Here is a 25,591-nt window from a genome sequence, read left to right as displayed (position 1 = left end):
GTTTTTACGTTATGGTCAATTCATGACGTGTGAGTGCTTCGACTTGACGCCTGTGAGATTGACAGGTGCCGTTTACGAGAATAAAAACTGTCAGTAGTGACTATCAATCCCAAAATCAGTTGCTATATAATAATCAGAGTAATTACTTAAATGTAGAGTTACATGTAGTTACATGTATTTCGAATGACAATGCGCACATCCCCTTTATCATCACACTTTTGATACGGCGGACAGAAGGCCGTTAAATTTCATTTCAATGATTCGATACAATCATAGCTTTTAAAAGGTCCAATTAAACAAATTGGATATGAAATCACGGTTACAGCTCGTTATTCCGAAGGTTCGTTAGTAAGGTTCTTTAGTCCGAAGGTTTGTTAATCCGAAAATGAAATAAGGTTCGTTATTCCGAAGGTTCGTTAATCCGAAAATGAAACAGAGCTCGACTTACTTCGAAGGTTCGTTACGGACCCTATATCATTTCGGATCCTATATCATTTCGGATCAACGAACCTTCGAGATAACGAACCCTATTTCATTTTCGGATTAACGAACCTTCGGAATGACGAACCCTATGTCATTTTTGGATTAACGACATGGGCGTAAATCCCGGGGGGGATGGGGGGGGGGGGGATATATCCCCCCCTGAAATGGAGGAGGGGGGGATGGCCTGTACAATCATCCCCCCCTGAAATTTGAGAAAAAATGGAGGAAGCAGAAATGTGATTGTATCAATTTTGGCATATTGCACGACGTTCGTACGCCCGCCTTCAGACAGTTAACAGAGCTGAACAGTATTCTATCTTGTAGGATAAAGTATACATAATTTTCTCAAGCGCTCGCTCGCTTCGCTCGCTCGCGAAGAAAGTAATGTCGACATAAGGTATGGTCCAGACGTTGACAACGTCAAATAGCATAGGCTTACATGCAAACATGCTATGAAGCGAGCAACTCGGGACCATCTGCAAATTATGTACGAAAACAAAAAAACAATAACAAAAACTATAACGCCATAATTGAACCCCACCCCCCTCCATTTCCTGAATCATTCCTGAAACGATGATGACTCTGATACATCTATGGGTATACCCAGGGATGATCAGGGGCGTCAAATCTATCGGGGGGGGGGGGGGGGGGCAAAGGGGCATTTGCCCCGCTCCTATACGGAAATGTTGGGGGAGACAAATCATTTGTCCCCCAAGCAATTCCCGAGATGAGGACAAATCTCTTTCTTTATGGAAAATTGGACAACTACCGCCAGAATTATGCACCGGATCGCTGAATTGCGATCATAAATATGAAAAAGCTCCGCTACTGGGTCCCTTTCGGTAGACTTTGTACACTTTTGAGATTGACGTTTTATTTCCTTATATTTATCAAAGACTGTGCAGCAGATCTTTCACTTACAAAAGCTCCCTCATCTGCAGAGGCGTCGATGGAGGGGGATGGTTCCCCCATAAAAGTATTGGGGACAAACAGATCATTTTGCTCCTCCTCGTAACTCCCGAGATGTGGAAATGTTCTTACTTTTTTTGATAGAAGACTGTCTAAATATTTCACCCAAAGATGGCTGAATTTCAATTCTGAAAATACAAAATCTCCCTCGCGTAGGAGGGGGATAGGCCTAACCCCTCCCATACCCTCCCCGTTCAATCATTTGTACTTAATACACTTTAGATTGACAGATTTCAAAATGTTTCATCTAAAGTGTGCACCAGGTCTGTTACTTCAGTTTAAAGAAATGCAAATGTTCCTTGGGTGGGAGGAGATATCTAGATACTTTCAATTAACGGAGAGTTCCCCCCCCCCCCTAAAAAAATAGTATACACTTCTGGGATTGAAATTTCCCCAGATTACATCATAAATGTGTTTACGAGATATTTGTTGCTGCCAGTAATTGCCAGCAGTTACGCCCGGTGCGCCCCCATCCCTTAATTTCCTAAGCGAAAAAAGTACAGATACAAACGGCAGTTTTGGACTGTAAAATGTCAAAATTTTCAAGCTCGCTCGCTTCGCTCGCTCGCATTTAATCGTCATTCCATTCTCCTGATGTTGCTGCCGGGTAATTGCCAGCAGTTGCGCAAGGTGCGCCCCCCCTTATTTTTCAAAGCGAAAAAAATATAGCTACAAACGGCAGTTTGGGGACTGTAAGATGTCAAAATTTTCAAGCTCGCTCGTTCCGTTCGCTCGCATCAGGGAGGTGGGAAGAGAAACACCTCCCTGCTCGCATTTAATCGTTATGTCATTCTCCTGATGTTGCTGCCAGTAATTGCCAGCAGTTGCGCCCAGTGCGCCCCCACCCCCCTTAATTTCCTAAGCGAAAAAGTACAGCTACAAACGGCAGTTTTTGGACTGTAAAATGTCAAAATTTTCAAGCTCGCTCGCTTCGCTCGCTCGCATTTAATCGTCATGCCATTCTCCTGATGTTGCAGCCGGGTAATTACCAGCAGTTGCGCCCGGTGCGCCCCCGTTATTTTTCAAAGCGAAAAAAATATAGCTACAAACGGCAGTTTTGGGACTGTGAAATGTCAAAATTTTCAAGCTCGCTCCCTCCACTCGCTCGCATTCAATCGTTATGTCATTCTCCTGATGTTGCTGCCAGTAATTGCCAGCAGTTGCGCCCGGTGCGCCCCCACCCCCCTTAATTTCCTAAGCGAAAAAATATAGCTACAAACTGCCGTTTTGGGACTGTACAATGTCAAAATTTTCAAGCTCGCTTGCTTCGCTCGCTCGCGTTTAATCGCTATGCTATTCTCCTGATGTTGCTGCCGGGTAATTGCCAGCAATTGCGCCCGTTGCCCCCCCCCCCCTTAATTTTCAAAGCGAAAAAATATAGCTACAAACGGCAGTTTGGGGACTGTAAAATGTCAAAATTTTCAAGCTCGCTCGCTTCGCTCGCTCGCATTTAATCGTTATGTCATTCTCCTGATGTTGCTGCCAGTGATTGCCAGCAAATGCGCCCGGTGCGCCCCCTTAATTTCCTAAGCGAAAAAAATATATAGCGACAAACGGCCGTTTTTGGATTGTACAATGTCAAAATTCATCATCGCGTTCATGATCTTCAGTGTAAGAATTAAGACAAGAAGTTTCTCTAAATGATACCATTTTATAGGCAAAATTGTTCAACAATAATCTACATAAAATGTACTGCTACCTTAAACATGTTGAACTGTTTCAAGTCGATAGAACACGCAAAAAAAAAATGAATCAAATTGCACCATTTACAACATCAATATGCAAAAAGTTCTCACTGTGGGAGGGGGAAACCCCCCTCCCACACCCTCTCCCCTCGCTCGCATCGCTCCCTCGCATCTAACCGCTCCCCCTAAGATCAAATCCTGGCTACGCCGGTGATAGGCCCCACTATTTAGTAGGCCTTCACAGTGATGTCGCACAGGCGGAGCAAGAGCTGAAATACCACGATGTAGTCATTCAATTATCTATGAATATTTCTTTTTCCTACTTGTTTTTTGATAGGAAAAAAATCCCAAATTTCACCAAAAGTGTGCACCAGATCGCTGAATTTCAGGTCTGAAAATGCCAAATTTTCCTCGTGTGGGAGGGGGATACCCTCCTCCCACACCCTCCCCCCGCTAGGCCGCTCCGCTCCCTCGCACAGATAACTATTCAAACTCCAAGTCCCTCCCCTACCCCCCATCATTAAAACGGAACGATGCCCCTGGGATGATTGCTTTACTGACTTAAATCAAGAAAATTTAAGAATACAATTAATAGCTACAGGAAAATATCTACTACGTTATTCAAGAAATGGATATCCTTATTAGCATTTTATTGAATTTATTTGGGCATTATTCAGGGCTGCGCTACGTTTTTGAAAGGGGGAGGGGGCAAAATCGCCTGTCAGTCAAGAAGAAAGAACATCGAAAGACAAGAGAAACAACAACAAAAAAGTCTTCATACTTTTATGGTCTGATTTTCCGCCGAAAGTCGGCTGACAAGAAAAAACAAACAAACAAACAAAAACAAGAACAAAAAAAAAAACGTCATATTTTTGCTGCCACTTCCCTCCCACTTTGCATGGAAAAGAGTGGGACATTTGATCCCTGTAAAGTGTGTGTGTGTGTGTGTGGGGGGGGGGGGGGGGGCAAGCTCCCCCCCCCCTCCCCCCCCCCCCCCCCCCCCTCCAGGGCTGCGCCGGTCCGGTTATGGGCTTGTAATCGTGGTGATGGTGACTATCGCCAATCATCCCCCCCACTCCTCAGTACGGATTTACGCCGTTGATTAACGAACCTTCGAAATAACGCCGCAAATGTTCGAATTAACGAACCTTTTTTCGTTTTCGGATTTAACGAACCTCTATGGTTTAGGGAATTTATGTGTTTCGGATAAACGAACCTTCGGAATAACGAACCTTCGGAATAACGAACAGCACCCGAAATCACAACGTCTTTATCTTGTTAAGATATAAGACAAAAAAAAAGGTCCCTCAGTTCATGAACTTGCAATGTTTCTTTATTGCGTGTGTTTCTAGCTTGTATTTGGCACTCACGGAATGAATGCGCGTACAGTATATGGTAGGCTACATACTCGTGCTCTTGTTGTTGCTGAACATTTCCCCTTCACAGTGATTGTGTGGCATGATCGTTCAGTATGTTCAGATGGTGTTAGTGCGTTGATTAAAATGTTACCACAATAGATGCACGTGTGCTATAACAACGATCTGAGGTCTTTGCTACGCGCTGCTTTCTTGTTTACAAACATGGAATCTTGGTGAACTTAATTCACTATCGTCCCCATGCTAACATGCAAAAGAAGAAAACGCTTTTGTTCTTGTTTATGTGTACCATGCAGTGAACAGAAGGTAGACCTGTAAACTGTGCCGCTAGGCCCTAGCTGTAGTTTGCACTTTGACGGATTGTCACTGCTCGTCTACTATTCGAAGCGAAATGAAAATCAAACTAGAGATCTCGTGCTGTATACTTTCTCGTACTGTGTACTATATACCATATTTAAAATGCAATTTGTGGTAGTACTTGTCAACGCTGTGTTTTTGGCTCAAACTTTTCTCTCTCAAACTTACTTGGTTACGCAGGGGCGGATCCAGGGAGGACCGCAACCGGCGCCCGCCCCCCCCCCCTTTATTTATTTTTTTTTTGTTGAAACAAAAGAAATGTAAAAAAAAAAAAAAATGGGGGAGGGGTGCGTGCGCCCCCCTTTAATTTTGTAAACGCGCCCCCACTTTACGGAATTCCTGGATCCGCCCCTGTTACGGGATAATACCTATCAGAATTGTGATTTTGGTGCAAGCTGCATGGCAGTATTGATTTTGAGACACTTCTATGGTCCGTCAGCACCTGATTCTCTTTATGTGACGATGTGCACGTGAAAAGCATTCAAACTTTCCCATGTTTTTGCTCTTGCGTTAAAGGCGTATTAATTCACCACGTACATGAAACAAAACCCCCATAGTTCTGAAATGTGAGTTATTGGGATAGAAACAACCGCTGGAAAAAAAAATGAATCCGTATGATCGAAAATACAGTACACTATGTGAACGGTTACAGTTTGCTATTCCGAAGGTTCGTTAATCCGAAAATATGAGGTTTGTAACTTGTTATTCCAAAGGTTCATTTATCAAAAAATGAAATAAGGTTCGTTATGCCGAAGGTTCGTTAATCCGAAAATGAAACAAAGGTCCTAATTCCGAAGGTTCTTTACAATCTATAAGAGAAATACTGATATCTCCTTATATTCTAGGCTTTATTACAAAAAATTATGTAGGATGCTTTGCACAACGGACCTATTATGCATCACATGTGATATCTAAAACATCTTTTAAATCACTGCTCCCAAAGGTAAACATATGACCTTTGTGTATCTACTCGTTTGTGTGTATGTGTGTGCGTGTGTGTGTGGGGGGGGGGAATAGTTTCCTCCTTCTTCTTCTTTTTTGTTAGAGTTTATCTTAGTTGATCTTGATACAGTGTACCTCTTTCGGTGCGCCCTTTCTCTTGTTATGTCACTTCATCTGTTTCTACATTTTGAAGCAAAGTAATTTGTTCAAGCATTGTGTATGTCCTCGTAACCGTAATGTGTCATTTTGCTGCGATGAGTTGGTTCTAGTAGGCCCTATTATCGCTGTGAGATGTAATTTTTGTAATAACGTGTTGAGAATAACAGATTTTTGTTTCTGAACGAAAGGAAAATGACGGAATTGTTTTGATAACCAATGTGGATGACGTGTTGAGAATTCTGATTCCTGTTTCTGAACGAAAGGAAAATGACGGAATTATTATTTTGATAACCAATGTGGATGACTACCTTCTATAAGTGATTTTGGTGTGAAAAGAAAGTTTGCTCAAAGAAACGCTTCTCATGAATGGTCAACGAAACAAAATACATCATACAATGCAACGTGACTCGCGTGCATTTAGCAAACGAAATGTCTAGACCTTTAAGTTCAAGTAAAATGCATAAAACACAGAATAAGAAAGCAGACAAACTAACAAATATGGAATTAATGACCGCAGACGTAACGTAGGAAAACCTGACACCTTATGCTTGAAGAAATTCCCACAAAAGCAGAGCGCAAGATAAAAGAATACATGTGCGTAGTCCATACAGGTCGTGATGCGCTCGGTCGAAATGCGTATGTCGCAGTAAACGAAATTTTAGGCATGTCTACACATGTATATATAAATACTTGAATTCTACATACATTGTATAGTTTTATCTTTACAATAATATATAAAACAACCCCTTTCCGCATCCCTAGAAGTCATAAAAGAAAAAAAAAAGAAAATCGCCCTTAAAGTTCAGGTTATGTTCAAGCTCACAACCCGTTCCCCCCCCCCCCCCCCCCCCATGATGCAACAGTCCTGCTTAGCGACGGCGTTAACGCTTCATCGCACACACATAAATGGCGACAGCTTGGGTGTGTGAGAAAATTCATTCTTAAATGGATGCACCCCCATGGCACTCAGGATTATCACTGACCCTCCTATGCCTTTTGTCTATCCACCCTCCTGCTTTAATCCCCCTCCCTTCACCTGTTGGCCTCCTTGCCCATGACCTCCCATCCTCTCCTTTTGTTTTCTTTGTTCCGTGTCCCTAGCCTGTCCCTGACTGTTCGTGTTGTGTGAACTTCTTTATAATGTGATTGCTTTCCCTGCCTGATTATCATTTTGCCTCTGACGAAGATTCTTCTGGAATCAAAAGCTCAGGCCCCTTTAGAGTATAGACTCCATTTTACTCCTTTGGCACGCCACTGATATTCGATAAGCAGTTTTCAGCATTTTTGTGTTTGTTTCTTTTGTTTTTGTTTTGTTTTGTTTTGTTTTGTTTTTGCTACAGATAATTAGCCAATCACAAGACAGATATAATTCGATTCTAACCAATACCAAAATACGGTTGCCTGAATGTAAACTTTGGTGTGTTTGTGTTGTGTGTCGGCTGCAGTGTAGTTTGAAACAACAGAAACAGAAAAAAAGAAAGAGGCACGCAATGTGTGCTATATACGAAAAGCCTCATTTACCGAGAAAGTTGATCGCTTCCATTCTCCTCCCATGGCATGTTGTTGTCAATGGAAGCTAAAGAGAATGCTTTTAGCAAGTATACCAGTACCTAAAGAGGACCTGAGGAACCCGTTGTTTTGAATGCTGTGCTCGGTACGAGTTCAAAACGCAGTCGAAGTTATCAGAATGCCATTATAATAGAACTGATAGCTCTATAGAAAACTTGTTTAGGTCAGTAAAGGTTGCTGTAATGCAATCTTTGTGGAATTGACTCATTACATCTGAGCATTTTGAAAAACGTGTAGAGTACTTTCGTTTTGCATATAAATGTTAAGAAATAGTTTGAACTATGAAAATAAAAAAGTATGGTTACTTCAACGATGTTGAATAGTTCGATTAGCCGTGATGCATAAAGTGAATTCATGAATTCATCTGACTAATCCTTACCGATTGATGATCACTTCTATAAGCCAACAGTTAAGCTGAACTGCTTTGGAGTGATAAGACAGGTAAACGATGAAAACTTGGTACATGTTGTATGCTATTATAATTATTATAAAATCCTGTAGCCAGAACTGATTTTACGATCATCTTTAACCTTTCAGAAAGTTCCAGTTTTCAACTTAAATAGTAGCGATAGCTTGTAAGAGTAAATTAGCATCCCTCTGACTATTTTTGGTCAATATGCATACTCTTAACCCTATTCTAACTGGGTGGGGGGGGGGGGGGGGGGGGTCAAATGGGTCAAATTGACCCCCCCCCCCCCCACGTTTCGCGTCACGATTCTGCAACGCGCAAAGATTTTGCCGCGTCGTTTCGCAACTTTTTTCATTGAAGTCTTCCGCATATTTTGAGACCAAATTTGCGACGTCTGATTACACCGTTCTGAAGTTACGTAATGTTATGCAAATGCATGTCAACCGGAAAACAGCTCAAATTCATGATATCGTGTGCAAATTGAATGTAAATTGTGTTTTTGGGGTTAAATTGATATAAATTATAGTATTTCATCTTTGAACCATTGAAATTAATCAATTCTATATAGTGTAGATAAGCCTGAAAAAGTGCCTGCAACAAATTTTGAAAAACAACAGAAAATATAAGGTCGAACAATCAATAAAATACATAAGAAATTAACAAAACAATAACAAACAAAAGAAATTGGTTTTGACTGTGCTTTATTTTTAAATGAAAATTGGTTTATATGTCTTGAGGAATTTTGACACAAAAATTTAGCAATACTTCAGTCTTTTTTATGGAGTTATAGGTGAAAATATGATTTCATGCACAACTTTGCATAATCAATTTATTAAAAATAGAAAGGCAATATTTTTCTATTGTATGACCATGTAATCTTGTAGTTGACATCCAGCTCTATCTTCAGGAAAAATTTCGCAGCGATCGCGCGATCGGTGGCCGAGATCTGAAGGGGGGGGGGGGGGGGGGGTCACCCCAGTAAAAACTCCTCCCAGTTAGAATAGGGTTAAGCCAGCTGGACAGAGCGATCAATGGGCGCGATTATCACCACGCGTGGTTAACCTAAACAATGCTCGGCCGGCTTGTTCGGTTTCAGTGTTGTTTATTTCCCCCTTTTAAAAACGAAGGTTCCTTAGTCCAGCCATTGTTTTCGCTTCCTGCTCAAGACATTGAACAGTTCAGCAAAGCTGAAGTTTAGATCACTAAACGGCGACGTGAACTCATGATGATAATAGGACTTAGATCACAGCCGAAAGTGCGCTCCTTCATTACTCTAGAATGAGAAAGAATACCCTGTCTGTGTTCAAAGTTGGGTTACGGACGATGAAAAAAAAAAAAAAGGTTTGAATCATGAATTGTCGGATGACGTCGGCAGATTGATGATATAAATATTAGCGTATCATGGGAAAGATTAAGTAATGATGAGCCCAATGATATCGCAGGGGTCCAAACTAATTTTTATTTTTGACCACCAAAATCATTGATTTCTATTTTTTTTTTTGGTGGCCAAAAAAATCAAGAAAAACATAGGAAAAACTAAATCGGTCCTACTAAAAACAATTATTAAGCATTACTGACGTGACAGGTACCCATGTCTAAAATAAATGAATACAAAAGTAGATCATCTCAATCACCATTATTCTGAATTCTAAGATTTAGCAAATAGGCTTATAGATAATTATAAAAGTTGATGCCTATGCTATTAGGTGGTCATAGCTTACTTTTGGGATGAGAAAGTGGGAGCATTTCCAGATTGTTTGTTTTAGCATTGTAAAGAGCCGAAAGTTACCGCTATTCATTTCTGATTGTAAAAGCAATCATCCAACATTTACTATAGTATGTTAGAACCTTACGGAGCCGAATATTACCGTTAATCATTTTCAAATACACTGTATAAAAGCAAACAACCGACATTCATTTTAGCATCTTATGGAGCTGAATGTTACCCTTATTGATTTCCGAATGTGAAGCAAACATCCTCTATTTATTTAAGCATCATACTGAGCCTATGTATACCATTAATCATTTTCAAATGTGAAAGCAAATTGTACCAGAGCTGCCAACCGTTCCGAAAAATTCGTATACGAAAAATCGAAGGGAATACGACAATATGAAAACGTCCTTAGAAAGTACGAATTCACAGTGGGGCAAAATAATGGGTAAAAATATAGCAAACGCACGTCGCATGTGCCATGTTATCTGTATTCAGCTGGGATATCGATGCAACGCGTACGCACCGCATGTGGAAAGCGCTGAATAGAAAAATGTGCGCACACGCATATCGCTGCTTGCGTACTGTGTACACCGAACAGAACTTCGCGCGCGTGAATCCCTGTCGCCTACGGACCCTGGATGTTTACATGGATCGCCGTGGTATCCCAATTAGCCAGCTGCCACTACAGTACCGTATGAGGCGGGGTGAAAGCGTCCCGTTGTGCAATGTCTGCTTCTTTTTCTCTTCTTTTCATCCTCTTGTCCCTTGCCTCCCAAGTACGAAATGATTTTTAAAGTGTTGTCTGTTTTTTTTTTATAACGCTATTGCATCATTTTCTGCGAGGAAGTTGTAGAGGTGAGTTTCTGTTCGTGTATTGATGACTGATGTGCACTGCCCTCTGCAGTTATATGTGCAGGTGAAAAGCGTTCGAACTTTCTTTCCAGAGTATCGTGGAAACTCGATTATTTCTAGGCCTATTAAAGGACAAGTTCACCTTCATAAACATAAGAATTGAGAGAATGCAACAATATTAGTAGAACACATCAGTGAAAGTTTGAGGAAAATTGGACAATCGATGCAAAAGTTATGAATTTTCAAAATTTTTGTGTTGGAACCGCTGGATGAGGAGACTACTACAGCTTGTGAGTCATATGCGTACAACAGTATAAAGAAAATGTAAAAGAAAATTCAACATATTTTCACTTTTTTCGCATAATAAAAGAGCTCTTGACTTGCCTCTTTCTAAAGGCAGGGGGAATAATATTGCCCATAACATTTGTCGGTAACGAGTCAGGGGAATGTGTACTTTTTTCAAAAGATGGAATTTTGTGAAATTCTCTTTATACTTTCCTTATATTGTTGTACGCAAGTTATTCATACACAGCAGTAGTCTTCTCATCCAGCGGTTGCTGCACAAAAATTTTAAAGATTCATAACTTTTGAACGGATTGTCTGATTTTCCTCAAGCTTTCAATGATGTGTTCTACTAATATTGCGACATTCTCTCAATCCTTATGTTTATAAAGGTGAACTTGTCCTTTAAAGGAGATCTCATATAACAGAATACTTATAACAAACTATTTTCCCGTCAAAATGAATCAATTTCCTTTTTGTATCGTTTATTGACTTGATCCCATAGGATCTCGTCGCAATACCGAGTTTTATATGTGTGTTTATTTTCGCGTAGCTTTCGGTGCTGCAAAACTTTTGCTAGGGCCTAAGCTTACTACTAAACTTCGTTTTATTTCCGTCGTTTCTCACACCTCGTTTAGTACGATTTCTTACATTTTATATCACTTTATCCAGGCCCGTAGCCAGGATTTTTCAAGGGGGGGTGCGGTCACTAAAAAAACGGACCTTCGGTACCAATACCAATGATCACACACACACACACACACACACACACACACACAATTATATATATATATATATATATATATATATATATATATATATATATTCTTTGGACGACCGAACTACAAAAGTTGTATAAGAATTTGCGCGCGAAGCGCGCGGCAAATTGTGAATTTTGACTGTTTTAATGACGTTTTAAAGTCTCGAGGAAATTTGTATTTTTGTCTGTTGCATGCAATCGCGTTACGGTATTTCATCTAGGAAATAGTAAAAACTCATTTTGCCAGGAAGTTGCAAAGTTTAATTGTGTTCGAGACTCTGCGCGCGTAGCGCGCCGCAAAATTGAGAATAGTGATTTTCCTGGTGTTGTTTTAACTTTTATTTTTTCTATTGTATACCCGCGTTAGCAGGCCTGAAGCCAGGATTTTTAAAGGAAGGGGGGATTGCGTTAATTAACAAAACGGTCCTTTGATACTGTCCCGGGAGGGGTAGCGACAATTAAAAGGTGGACACCATGCTCATACATGGACTTTCAAAATGGCCCCTAAACGAGTAATGATCATATGATTTTTTCGGGCCTTAAAAACAAGTATTCCTTAAATGTTTCCTGCACCCTAAAGAAGTACTTCATCATGATTGCACAATATACCATTTTCCCAAATTTCCCAAATTTCACACTTTCCATCTAATCCGTGAGAAAAAACGACCCCTATTACGCGTTTTCTTTAGCGAGTATGGTCACGGTGTCCACCTTTCAGTTGGAGTTTTCCATCCCATTGGATGCTGTTTGGAAGATGAAACATTCACTTTACTATACAGTATATCAGCCGTTGGTATGCGAGTTTGTCAAAAACGAAAATAAATAAGAAAATTTTTAAAACAAAATGAATTGTAAATGTGAACCATTTATATTTTGCCTCCTTGTGGTATAGTTAGGGCATCTTAGAAAATTTCTGGACCATCTGTGAAAAAATTGCTTACCAATAGCTTTCTTCACCAATGTGTTCACCAAGGTGTCTACTAACACCTCTCAATTAGTTCCAACCCAAATCCTTGTGGAAAATTCTGGGGAGCCAATCAAAATCGAGTACCCGGAAGGGGGCGGGGCAGAAATGGAAAAATATATATTTTTTCCAATATAAGCGAGTGAGATGTCTAATTAGGGGTTTCTGGGGGTGCAGAATCGATTCCCACAATTAGTTTTGAGTACAAACAACTCTCTGACCGTGAAATAGGCCACGCCTCCTTTTTGTCCCAGCCGAAATACGTAAATATTGGTATTTTTATACTTATCTCATTAGGTTTATATAATGGGTTTTTAGGGTGCACTGAAACAACTTGTGTGCGATGGGAAGTAGTCGTTACCATCTCTCTTATATCCATAACACCAAATATAATCATATTACTGCTGTGTATACTTATTAAATGTTTGATTCTCAATAGTTTTGAACCAACATCCTCATGGAAAAAAAAAACCCACCAACAACAACTGTGAAGCCATTTAAATCTACGTAACAGAATGAGAGGGGTTGTCAAACAATGGGAAGTTGTTGTTTTTTTTTTTTTGCCAGTATTATCGTGTGAGATGTCCAATTAGGGGTTTCTGGGGGTACTGAATGGATTCGAAACATTAGTTTTGAGTTAAGACTACTACCTGATCATTAACATAGGCCACACCTACTTTTTGCACCCGCCGAATCATGTATTATTGGTATTTTAATTTATACGCATCTCGGTGGGTTTATGTAGTGAGTTGGTTAGAATGCTGCATTGAGTTCTATCATCACTTAATTTGAGCTACACCTCCTCTAAAAACAGTTGGCAAAACACTGAAACATAAGTGTGCAAAATAACAAAAGTAGTCGTTCCCTCTTCTTTTACTTCCATTATGCCCATTTAAATCCAACAGAAATGTATCTCAATATTGAAACCTTGGTACATTATCCTACTCACAGACATCTCCCTCACTGCTCCCATCAGCTGTTTGGTCGATGTTATGGCAACAGCTACCATGACATTTGCCGCAAAAAGAAATACACTTGACTCGTTACTTTTTATTATACAACTTGCGTTTTACAACTGAGGGCCGGCGACTGTGTGCTACAGTCCCCCTCACAGTTACAGCTGACAAACTTCAGAAAATAGTCCTTTGCGATGGGTCTGTTGAAGGGACCGGTGCGTAACCTTGGTCCTCAAGCTTCCATCCATACTCCAAGACATCCAATGATGGAGTTTGCAACATTAGCCAATCTCTGGTTTGGAGATAAGTTTGTAGAGAATGCTGCTCTGCAGCTTATGTTGTCGGGGACATGTAATTTCTCAGTTTTGATGCTCCCAGCAGCAGCCCGCTTGCTGAAGACGTCAAATCTCAAGTCTCCAAAGTCTATTGGGTGGTCTTCCATGGAACATGAGCTTGAATAATTCACAGCTGACTTTAATGATATCATCTTTCTTGCCTCGGATGTCCAGAGACGCATCCATGGCCTGTTTCGCCTTGTCAGTCTCGCAGAGCTTGTTTACCAAAGTTGATTTGCTGAACCCAGAAATTGCTGACACTGTATCGCAGCCGGAAAAGCTGTGCAAGAATTCAAGATCAAACACTTCCGGTATCTCTCTGGGAGGGCCTCCCTTATCTTTGGGATTATAATCATAAGATGTTTCCTTAGCGCTTGTGAGGAAGATAGAGTGAATCAGCAAAAAGATGATTTTCGGTGTCCCAAGCCCTCACCTCAACAGTAGAATCTTTTGCCTCATCTAGAGCTGCCCGGACTATAGCAGTGTCTGTATCATCATGGTATTGCTGTACACTGATCCCATTTCTACTGAATGTCTCAGCAAGCAGCAGAATAAAATGGGCCTTGTTGCTCTTGCTTTTCTCTTGGAACGAGGCTTTTGATGTCTGGGCGAATCAGAATGTCACATCAAGCATTCTTTGTTCGTCTCCGTTGATCAAGGCCCTTAGTGGTGCTGCCGTATCCGTCAGAGACCACATTGATTTGGAGAAACTGGCTCCCCGTGGACTTAAAAAATAGAGGTATCTCTTGGCAATGCCCTTAGCAGGTGAGGTTAGCTTCCCATTTGACGTTGCGCAGGAGCCATCCACCATCCGTCACCAGACTCGTGCAGGGGTTTATCCTACGGGTTCCGCAGAAGTCTTGCTAGGGTGCATGGTTTCCATACACAGTGAATTTGGTAAGCTCTTACCAAATTCACTTTGTATGGAAACCATGCAGTCAGTTTCTCAGACCATGAGCGGTCAGGTACATGGACTAAAATCACGATAGAAACCACACTCATGGGTGAGGCCAAATCCTCAAACAGTCTTAACAGAGGACGCTTCCGGAATGAATCTCCTCACAGGTGTTGGGTTAAGACGCTAAACCACTTCTCATGCATTCACCAGGAACTTGAACAAGGTATGAACAAGCGTGAGGTACCTGACCACACGCACGTCACAAGAGCCCAGATGAAGAATGACGAAGATGCTGTCAACGCCATTTTCGGATGGTTGGAGGAGATCGACCTCTTCGATGCAACATGGGACAAGAAGACCCTAGTATCCTTTATAACAGGATTCAGCAGCACTCCAGAGGACCCAGTCAACGCTGATCAGGCAGAGGAGGTTGGCAGAGCCATGCTGGCCAAGATGAATGGACGAACGGTTCTGGATTCAATTGAAACTAAAGCAAAAGGTGAAGTCATTAGAGAGCCTTAGAAGTGGACCCAAAGTCAATGGAAAGAAGCTGGTTATTGACTCACTCAAGCTCTTCAACCGTCTAATCATCATCAGTTTGCGTGAAGTCAAGACCGAAGGTCTGTGATTTGAGTTGACACCAACACCAATGTCTCTATTTGACAAAGACTAGAAGTTGCGAAATGCAGACAAGGCTGCCCAAGCAAGATTTCTGAAAGCATTTGTGGAAAGCGTTGAACGAACTCCCTGCATGAGTCTGTTTATTGATGGTGGATGACTATACTGCACAACGTCAAGCGGGAGGCTGACCTATCCTGGAAGGGCACTTCCGAGAGCTACCTTTAGTTTTTGAAGTCCATGGGGAGCCAGTTTCTCCAAATCACTGTAGTCTTTGGTAGATACGGCAGCTCTGCTAAGGGCAATGATCACCTGAGACGAACAAAGAATGCACGATGTGACATTCCCTTTCGCCCAGACATCAAAGCCTCGTTCCAAGAGAAAAGTTCATCCACAAGAAGAGCAACAAGCCCCGGCTCATTCTGCTGCTTTCTGAGAAATTCAGTAGAAATGGAATCAGTGTACGGCAATGCCACGATGATACAGACACTGCTATAGTCCGGGCATATATCTAGACTAGGCAAAATATTCTCCTGTTGAGGTAAGGGCGGAGGACACCGATATCATGGTTTTGCTGATTCACCCCATCTTCCTCACAAGAGCAAAAGAAACATCTTGTAGTATCGCAAAGATCAGGGAGGCCCTCCCAGAGAGATACCGAAAGTGTTTGATCTTGAACTCTTGCACAGCTTCTCTGGCTGCGATACAGTGTCAGCGATTTCTGGGTTCGCAAATCAACTTTGGTGAACATGCTCTGAGAGACTGACAAGGCGGAAAGGGCCATGGATGTGTTTCCGGACATCCGAGGCAATAAAGATGATATCATTAAAACCGGCTGTGTATTATCTAATCTCATGTTCCATGGAAAACCACCCGAAAGACTTGGAGGCTTGAGATTTGACAACTTCACCAAGCGGGCTGCTGATGAGCGCATCAAACCTGACAACAGAAGCTGCAGCGGAGCATCCTCTACGAGCTAATCTCCAAACCAGAGGTTGGCTAATGTTGCAAACTCCATCATTGGATGTCTTGGAGTATGGATGGAAGCTTGAGGACCAAGGTTACGCACCGGTCCCTTCAACAAACCCCATCGCAAAGGACTATTTTCCGAAGTTTGTTAGCTGCAAACTGTGAAGGGACTGTAGCGCACTGAAGTGCAGCTGTAAAAGCAAGGAGCATGCATTTCTGTTTGCGGCAAATGGCATGGTAACTCTTGTCAGAACATCAACCAAACAGCTGATGGGAGCAGTAAGGGAGATGTTGGGGAGTAGGATAAAGTACCAAGGTTTCAATACAGTTCTGTTGTTCCAGATTTAAATGTGGCATAATGAAAGTAAGAGAAGTGGATTTCACAGTTAACGGTATGTTGCAGTATTTTTTGCTCACGGTTTTAAGAGTTGATAGAGCTCAAATTCAATAATAGAACTCAATTCACTGTTCTAAAAAACTCACTGAATAAACCCACTGATGTACGTATGAAATACCAATAATACATGATTCAGCGGGTGCAAAAAGTAGGCGTGGCCTATTTTAATGGTCAGGTAGTATTTTTTACGCAAAACTTATGTTTCGAATCCTTTCAGCACCCCTAGAAACCCCTAATTGGACATCTCACAAACTAATACTGGAAAAAAAAATCTTCCTATTGATTGACACCCCCACCCTTTTGTTGCTTTAATAGCTTTAACTGGCTCCACAGTTTTTGAGGTTTTTTCCCCCATAAGGATGTTGGTTCGAAATTATTGAGAATCAAACATTTAATAAGTAAAGCCTATTTACAGTAATATGATTATATTTGGTGTTATGGATATAAGGGAAATGGGAACAACTACTTCCCATCGCACACAAATATTTTCAGTGCACCTTAAAAACCTATTATATAAACCCAATAAGATACGTATGAAAATACCAATATTTACGTATTTCGGCGGGGGCAAAAAGGAGGCGTGGCCTATTTCACGGTCAGAGAGTCGTTTATACTCAAAACTAATTGTGGGAATCGATTCTGCACCCCCAGAAACCCCTAATTAGACATCTCACACGCTTATATTGGAAAAAAAATATATATTTTTCCATTTGTGCCCCGCCCCCTCCGGGTGCTCGATTTTGATTGGCTCCCCAGAATTTTCCACAAGGATTTGGGTTGGAACTAATTGAGAGGTGTTAGTAGACACCTTAGTGAACACATTGGTGAAGAAAGCTATTGGTAAGCAATTTTTTCACAGATGGTCCAGAAATTCTCTAAAATGCCCTAACTAGTAGGATATTTCCAGCATTTCCGAACTTTCAAATAATCATTTTAGATTTAATAATATTAAAGGTAGTAGATCCGATTCGCAAACATCTCCAATATCAGTCAAATGTCATATTAACCATCATGCTAAGAAGGTTTTCTTTGTGAAATTTGGAGGTCAGTGAAATTCAAAAATTAAACATCCGTTAGCCATTGGAAGAAGTTACTAGCTGTCTCTAGGCATTTTCGAATTTGGGCTGCAAAGAGATCCACTACCTTTAAGTTAGAAGAGAGATAAGTAAATAATGATAAAATAAACAAACAAAAAAGAATGAGTTTCTTTTATAATACTATCTGACAAACTTTTTACTTTACCATTTTACTTCATAGCTCAGCACTTTCCATTCTCTCTCATACCCTCTTACCCATTACATTTAAATGAAATACAACTAAAATGAGTTTGCGTGCCTGCATAATACTCTTTGGAAATTATAAGTGAGAATGTTCTTAGGTTTTGGCTCACTTTAAAATGAGAACCAATAGAACTGTCACAACATGAGAAAATGTATAAGTAATAATCAACAGTACATTTCCGAATTTGGCCTGCAAAGAAATCCGCTACCTGTAAGTTAGAAAAGAGATTAGTAAATAATGATAAAATAAACAACAAAAAAGAATGAGTTTACCGCCGTATCCAGAACAGAGCCTGAAACGGTGCAGGCTCAAGAAATCGTTTGTACTAATACGTCTTGAAGTACTGTGTGATACTGTTGACTCAGACTTCTACAAAGCTGTAAGTGAGAATTTTAACCCAATCCGGCTCATTACCTGTTTTTTTATGAAAAATATGAATAAAGAATGTAAATTAACTAACGACGCGTCACAATGCAGTCTAACGCTCTCACAATGTTATCATACATAGGGTTTTTCCCTGACTGTTTTTACTCCGGAGCTCTTGCAATATTCAGGCTTTGGTAATACTATCTGAGAAACTTTTTACTTTACCATTTTACTTCATAGCTCAGCATTCTCTCTCATACCCTCTTACCCATTACATTTAAATGAAATACAACTAAATTGAGTTTGCGTGCCTGCATAATACTCTTTGGAAATTATAAGTGAGAATGTTCTTAGGTTTTGGCTCACTTCAAAATGAGAACCAATCGAACTGTCACAACATGAGAAAATGTATAACTAATAGAGAACTGGAGTAAGACAGGCCTTTCATTTTGTTTTGTCTCTCCTGATCGTTCGTAAGAAATGCTAATTCATGACCACCTTTTCACAATTTGATTGGAACATGCATTCATAATGGAAAATAGTTGACATAATAATCTATCCCCAGGCATTATCATGCCAACATGTACTTATATATACATGTACTATATCTTTGTGAGACGTAGATATAAAATGTCTCAGGTTTTCGATTATAGTAATTTCGAGGAAATTTCTTTAATTTTTATCATATATGTAAACTTGAGGCTATTAGATTTTCATCCACTTACCTCTGTTCCTGTGAAAAAATGCAAGTGTCAACCTCAATGTCATCCACGAATCGCACGTACTCGGGCGGCCAGTGGAAAAAAAAAAAAACACCGGTCACACGCGCCAAGGGCCATGGCATGCAGTGCCGATATAATTGATACATAACATTTGTGTTTGTGTGCATGGGGACGATCCGATGGTTCATACAACAAAAGGGTTTCGTACAATTATTTTTAACATTGTTAAACGTACTCTTCCACATTTACGTAGCATATAATGTGTCTTTATATTTATTTGGATTGTTATCTTGAGAATTGCTAAAAACCGTTATTATGAAAAAGTGGACCTTTCAGAATTTGGGGGGGTGCGTACGCACCCGACGCACCCCCCCTGGCTACGGGCCTGTTATCTGTTCCCTTTATACTTTGAAGTATTTAAACGTAATTCTCTTAGTGTCTCGCACTGTTATTTTCGTAACGGCGATTTCTCCGCTTCGCTGCAATCGAAGCGACGGAGTTTGATCCCAGTCGCTTCGATGTGCTATTTGCTGTCTTTTCTAAATGTTTGTGTTGTTGGGAGGTGTTGATACTTTGTATTTATTATTGAGTTTCCTAGGTATTTATCTCGAGGGATTATGCGTGTTTCTTAATGTTGATCATAGGAAAAGGCTAAAATGATCTTGAGTGATGTCTGATAGTGATGATAACTATGCTGGTGACTGGTGTAAAAAGACGGCTTCCTGTGAATGCTCAGCGTACGTGACGTTTGTTTTATTTCCCTTTCCCTCTAGTCTTCTTTCCCCCTTACTCTTCTTTCCCCTCTCAAGAATGATTAAAAAAAAAAGAAATTACGTACACCTCACAACAAAACGAACCATGTGCTATAGCAACTTTCGTAAAGTTAAATCTAAATGTTCAATATCAGCAAAGAATAAGGCGAAAACACGAATGACAATAAATAAAAGCGAAGAGATTGTGTATGCAGTCTCTTCGGCTCGAAGAAACTTGACACCCCACCCCTCTCCCTTGTGGAAATTTCCACAAAAGCAGGTGCCACACCCAGGTGCGTGCCAGACGAAAGAATGCGCGCATTGGAATAAACAGCGTGTAAGTATCCTGGAAATATCGATGGAAGAACCAGCTCATTAGTTGAATTAAAGGAAAAATTCCAAAGATATCATGGTTCTATGTCTATAGCCTTTCTTTTGGCGCATCGTAGGGAACATCGAAGAGTCGATTATAGTGTACTTGATCGAATATCTAATGTTCCCTGAACAATAACAAAAGGATTGATTATTTAGTCAATTAAAAATGCAATCACAGAAATACATGAAAGGTCTCGTATGCCCAGACAAATTCACTACGAGAAGGTCCAATGAGATGCAGTCATCACCTGGTTAGACAGCAAAATACAACGTGTAATGACAATTAATTTCAGTTCACGCGCATCAAAACTGCTTATTACTTTTCAAAGTTTTGGCTATCAACATTCGTTCGTGGGTGTATTTTGTTTGTTTGTTTGTTTGTTTTGTGTGTTTTTCCCTCGTGAAAGACGTAATGATTTCTTCATATCGAACGTAAATTGCATGTTTACCGTAAACAAGCCATTCAGCTCAGCTCAGCTATGGCGCATTCGATCCATCGAACTTGCAGTAACCTCTTATAGGCAGGAGCACATGGCGCATTCATTTAAACTTGAAAATGAAGCCACGTGTTTGCACCACATCGGCGCTTCCACACACAGCGCGGCATTTTGCGATCATCGTTATAGCAGACTTTCCGATTCCAGTCAGGGGAAAAGGAATCGGAATACTTCGAAAAATACTGATGTTTAAAATCCAATAAAATGAAAAAAGCCTGAAAACAACGCATGATTATGTTTTGATAGTACATAATTGGAAACACAGAACAGAGTTTTGCATCCGCTCACACAGAAGCTCTCTTGAGAAGATCAAGCATTCCCCGTCCCCTGCTAGAAAATGGAAGCTTCCATAATCAGCCCAGAAAGATTTTGGAGGTACAAACTTGCACTTGTACACATTGCGAGAAAGCAATCAATCAACGCTGAACATTGCGTAGTTTAGAATCTTTATCGTGCTGGTGACCAGCTGGATGCTTCGGCATGTGTCATAACGTTATGTTTAGAGCCTGTAGGCCTCATAGCAAAAAGAGGGAGATTGAAAAAAATACGAATTCTGGTGGAAAATACGAATTTTGGAGCTGCTGAGTACTAATTTGTGCTTCGAAAGGTTGGCAGCTCTGTCGTATACGGAGCAGAATTTAACAGTTAGTCATTTCCAAATATAAAAGCAAACATCCGACATCTATTTTATCATCGTACGGAGCCGAATGTCACTGTTGTCCACTTGCGAAAGTGAAATGAGTCATCTGACAATTATTTCATCATATCGTACGGGGCCGAATTTTGAACGTCAAGGCAGACATCAGACAGTTTTGTGTGTGTGTGTGTGTTTTGTTTTGTTTTTGTTTTGTTTTTTACCATCAAACGCAGCCAAATGTTACTATTCATTTCGAAATGTAATACACATGTAGCAAATATCCGACATTTATTTTAGCATAGTACGGAACAGAATGTAACTGCTATTCACTTCCAAACGTAAAAGCAATCATGTGACATTAATCATTTTGGCATCTTCCGGAGCCGAATGTTATTGCTATTTATTTGCGAAAGTACATAGCAATATAAATTATAAGCAAGCATCCGACATTTATTTAAACATCGTACGGAGTTGAATATTATTATCATTCATTTCTGAAAGTCGAAGGGAGCTGATTGTTATTGTTATATTTCGAACGTAAAACCGAATATCAGACATTTATTCTATCATCGTATATACGGAGTTATTTTGGTTATTCATTTCCGAACGTCACAACAAACATGCGTTATTTATTTTAGCATCTTCCGGAGCTGAATGTTGTTGATATTTACTCTTGAACATAAAAGCAAACATCAGACATTTATGTTATCATATACACGGAGTTGAATATCATTGTGTACATTTCCGAACCATCGAACGCAGCTGAATGTATACTGTTATTCATTTCGAAATTTAAAAGCGAACATCCGACAGTTATTTTAGCATCGTATGGAGCAGAACATTACTGCTATTCACTTCTGAACGCAAAATCGTATATACGGAGTTGAATATTTTTGTTATTAATTTCCGAACGTCACAGCAAACATTCGACATTTATTTTAGCATCTTCCGGAGCTGAATGTTATTGCCATTTACTCTTGAACATAAAGGCAAACATCAGACATTTATGTTATCATCGTATACACGGAGTTGAATATTATTGTGTTCATTTCCGAACCATCGAACGCAGGTGAATGTTACTGTTATTCATTTCGAAATTTAAAAGCGAACATCCGACAGTTATTTTAGCATCGTAAGGAGCAGAATATTACTGCTATTCACTTCCGAACGTAAAAGCAATCATCTGACATCTATTTTGTCATCTTCCGGAGCCGAATACTATTGCTATTTACTTTCGAAAGTACAGGCAATCATCCGTCATTCATTTTATTATCGTAAGAAGTTGAATATTTTTGTTATTTATTTCCGAACGTCAAAGGGATCATTCGACATTTACTTTAGCATCTTCGGGAGCTGAATGTTATTGCTATTTACTTCCGAACGTAAAAGCAAACATCAGATATACATTGTATATTTTATAAACGTAGATACGGAGTTGAATGTCATTGTTATTCATTTCCGAACATCAAAGCAATCATTGAACATTAATTTTACCACCGAACGCACCTGAATGTTACTGTTATTCATTTCGAAATCTAAAAGCAAACATCCAACAGTTATTTTAGCATCGTATGGAGCAGAATATTACTGCTATTCACTTCCAAACGTAAAAGCAATCATCTGACATTTATGTTAGCATTTTCCGAAGCCGAATGTTATTGCTATTTATTTTCGAAAGTAAAAGCAAATATCCGTCTTTTATTTTATCATCGTACGGAGTTGAATATTTTTGTTATTCATTTCCGAACGTCAAAGGGATCATTCGACATATAGCCTACTCAAGCATCTTCCGGAGCTGAATGTTATTGCTATTTACTTTCGAACGTAAGAGCAAACATCCGGCATTTATCTTATCGTCTTACGGAGTTGAATATTATCATTCACTTCCGAACGCCAAAGCAAACATTCGGTATTTATTCCAGTATCATACGGAGTCAAATGTCACCGTGATTCATTTCTAAAATCAAAAGTAAACATGCGACATTCATTTTTGCGTCTTACGGAGCCGACTGTTACCGCTGTTCATTTTCAAAAGTAAAGGCAAACATCCGACTTTTTTTGTAGCCCGATTGGGCCACCGAATTTTCAGCAATGAAATTTTGGTGGCGCAGGTCGTTAAAAGTCGTGAATAGCGAGATGATCGTAACCGATGTCGATATGTTCTAATAATTATTGATACTTGAGTGATGAACGCATGTGCACAACTTCCGCAGGTGTACTTCTTTAGAAAGTAGCGAACAATCAAGGCAGTGGACATCAGAGTGTGATTAAATCGAAAAGAAGCCCCTGAAATCGGAATTTGATGAAAATGGGCAAAGTCGGAACTCCATGAAATGTATTTTGATTGAGCGGTCAAAATAAAGCTTAACGGGAATGTGCCCTTGAATACCCTCGTCCACCCTCGTCCACCCTCGTCCAACCCGCGTCAATCGAGACGCAAATTCCCGAGGATGGATTATCCGTGCGGGCGGATGGACTCGTCCACTGAACGCGTATACCCGCGGGTACCCGCGGGGATACGCGTCAGTGGCCTCGTCCAGATCGCGGAAAAGCGTGACGTTTCCCGCGGTCGGCACTGTATATGCAGGTGTCAACTCATCATAAACACTTATATATAAACCATTATAACACTTACATAAACTTTATCAATGAGCTGACATATATGATTAGCTACACGTTAACATCCCTTCCTAATGTCTTGATTGCAACATTCATTGGAATCACTTCAACAATGCCCTCTCTCCTGGTTAACAATATTTTTTTATTAGTAGTATTATTTATTAAACATCATTGTCACTGCTGCTGGAATGAAGAGAGACAAAGACTAACAAAACAAAGCAAAAAAAAAAAAAAAACTTTAATATGGGGGAATCCCCCATCCACACACACACACACACTCTCCAGTTTGAATTTAAGCCTGGAGCAGTCATCAGTAACAGCTAAACATGCAGCATGATAATCACAGACACACACATGTACAAGGAACCTGCACATACAGTACCATTATTATTTGCCAAGAGACATCAAAGGATTTTCTTTAGTGGGACCACAAAATCATATTGATATGTACAAAGAGTCTTACACTAAAGTTCCTTCCTTTACGAAGTAACATACAATTGTAAAACTCTTGTGAATGATTCATACGTTGACTTATGGGATTTGTCAATTCAACATGGTGTCCGCTGCCGACTCAAGTGAGGTTTTCTGTATTGTTCCACAACAACTGCAGTTGTAAAACATTTTTGACATCAAACACTGTGATTTCCAACATCATGATTCATTTGTTTGCCTATAGGTAATACTTTCTGAATTGGAAAGTAAATTACAGGAGACTGAGAAGTGTGAATATGAAATAACACTCATGAATTCAAGAAACTCATTATAAATCAACAAACTAGTCATGTTCCAAGGGATAGTATCTAACTCAGAGAGTAACTCCAGTCAACCTTACTTAAGTCGACCTTGCATATTGAAGTCAAATAATCACCTAAGTCAAACATCCTCTTCTCTTTATAGTCTAATGATTTTAATCCCTCTCAAGTCAAATTTTCTCTACGTCAAAGCTATTTCTTCAGTCCAAATACAGTAGATTCGACTTAGGTAAGGTTGACTGTAGTTCCGAATGCTGTATCAAGGTTTGGAGCACAGGGATTTGATATCTCAGCTGAATCAATCAGATGTGTATTTTATGTACAATGTACTGAAATAAACTTATCTTTACAAGAAGACTTCTTTGGATTTAAGACTTTTGTGCAAGTACCAGATAAAACATGATACATAGTAATGTTTGTTTGTTTGTGTGTTTGTTTGTTTGATTGTTTTTGTTTGTTTTTTGCATTTTGAACATACGTACTTGTACATTCATTTTGCAGGTCTGAAACTAGTGAAAGGGCTAAAAGTCCTTTAGACACAGTATTGATTCAAATATCTCACCTATGATTTACAATGCACATTTATTTTACCACAAACTTACATTTCTCTACATTTCTATTTACATAATTAAAAATGCTGTGAGTTGCATTCCCCGTGATATCAGTAATCACCAGTGTACTTGTAGCTGTTCTCATTACACTTTAACAGTTAACACTTTCTTGTAAATTCTCAGTTATAATAGTAACATAAGGGTGAGAAAGGAGGGATGTGAATGAATGTCCACATGCTTAATAGTGATGATGATAAAAGTGATAATGATAATGACAGCATCTTCATCCCCATCACCATCGTCATCGTCGTCGTCATCATCATCATCATCATCGTTATAATGATA

This window comes from Diadema antillarum, unplaced genomic scaffold, assembly GCF_040938485.1.
Source record: "Diadema antillarum isolate AM-2024a unplaced genomic scaffold, OU_Dant_1.0 seq00000530_RagTag, whole genome shotgun sequence".
In the NCBI taxonomy this organism is placed as follows: Eukaryota; Metazoa; Echinodermata; class Echinoidea; order Diadematoida; family Diadematidae; genus Diadema; species Diadema antillarum.
Note: the sequence above shows the minus strand (reverse complement) of the source record.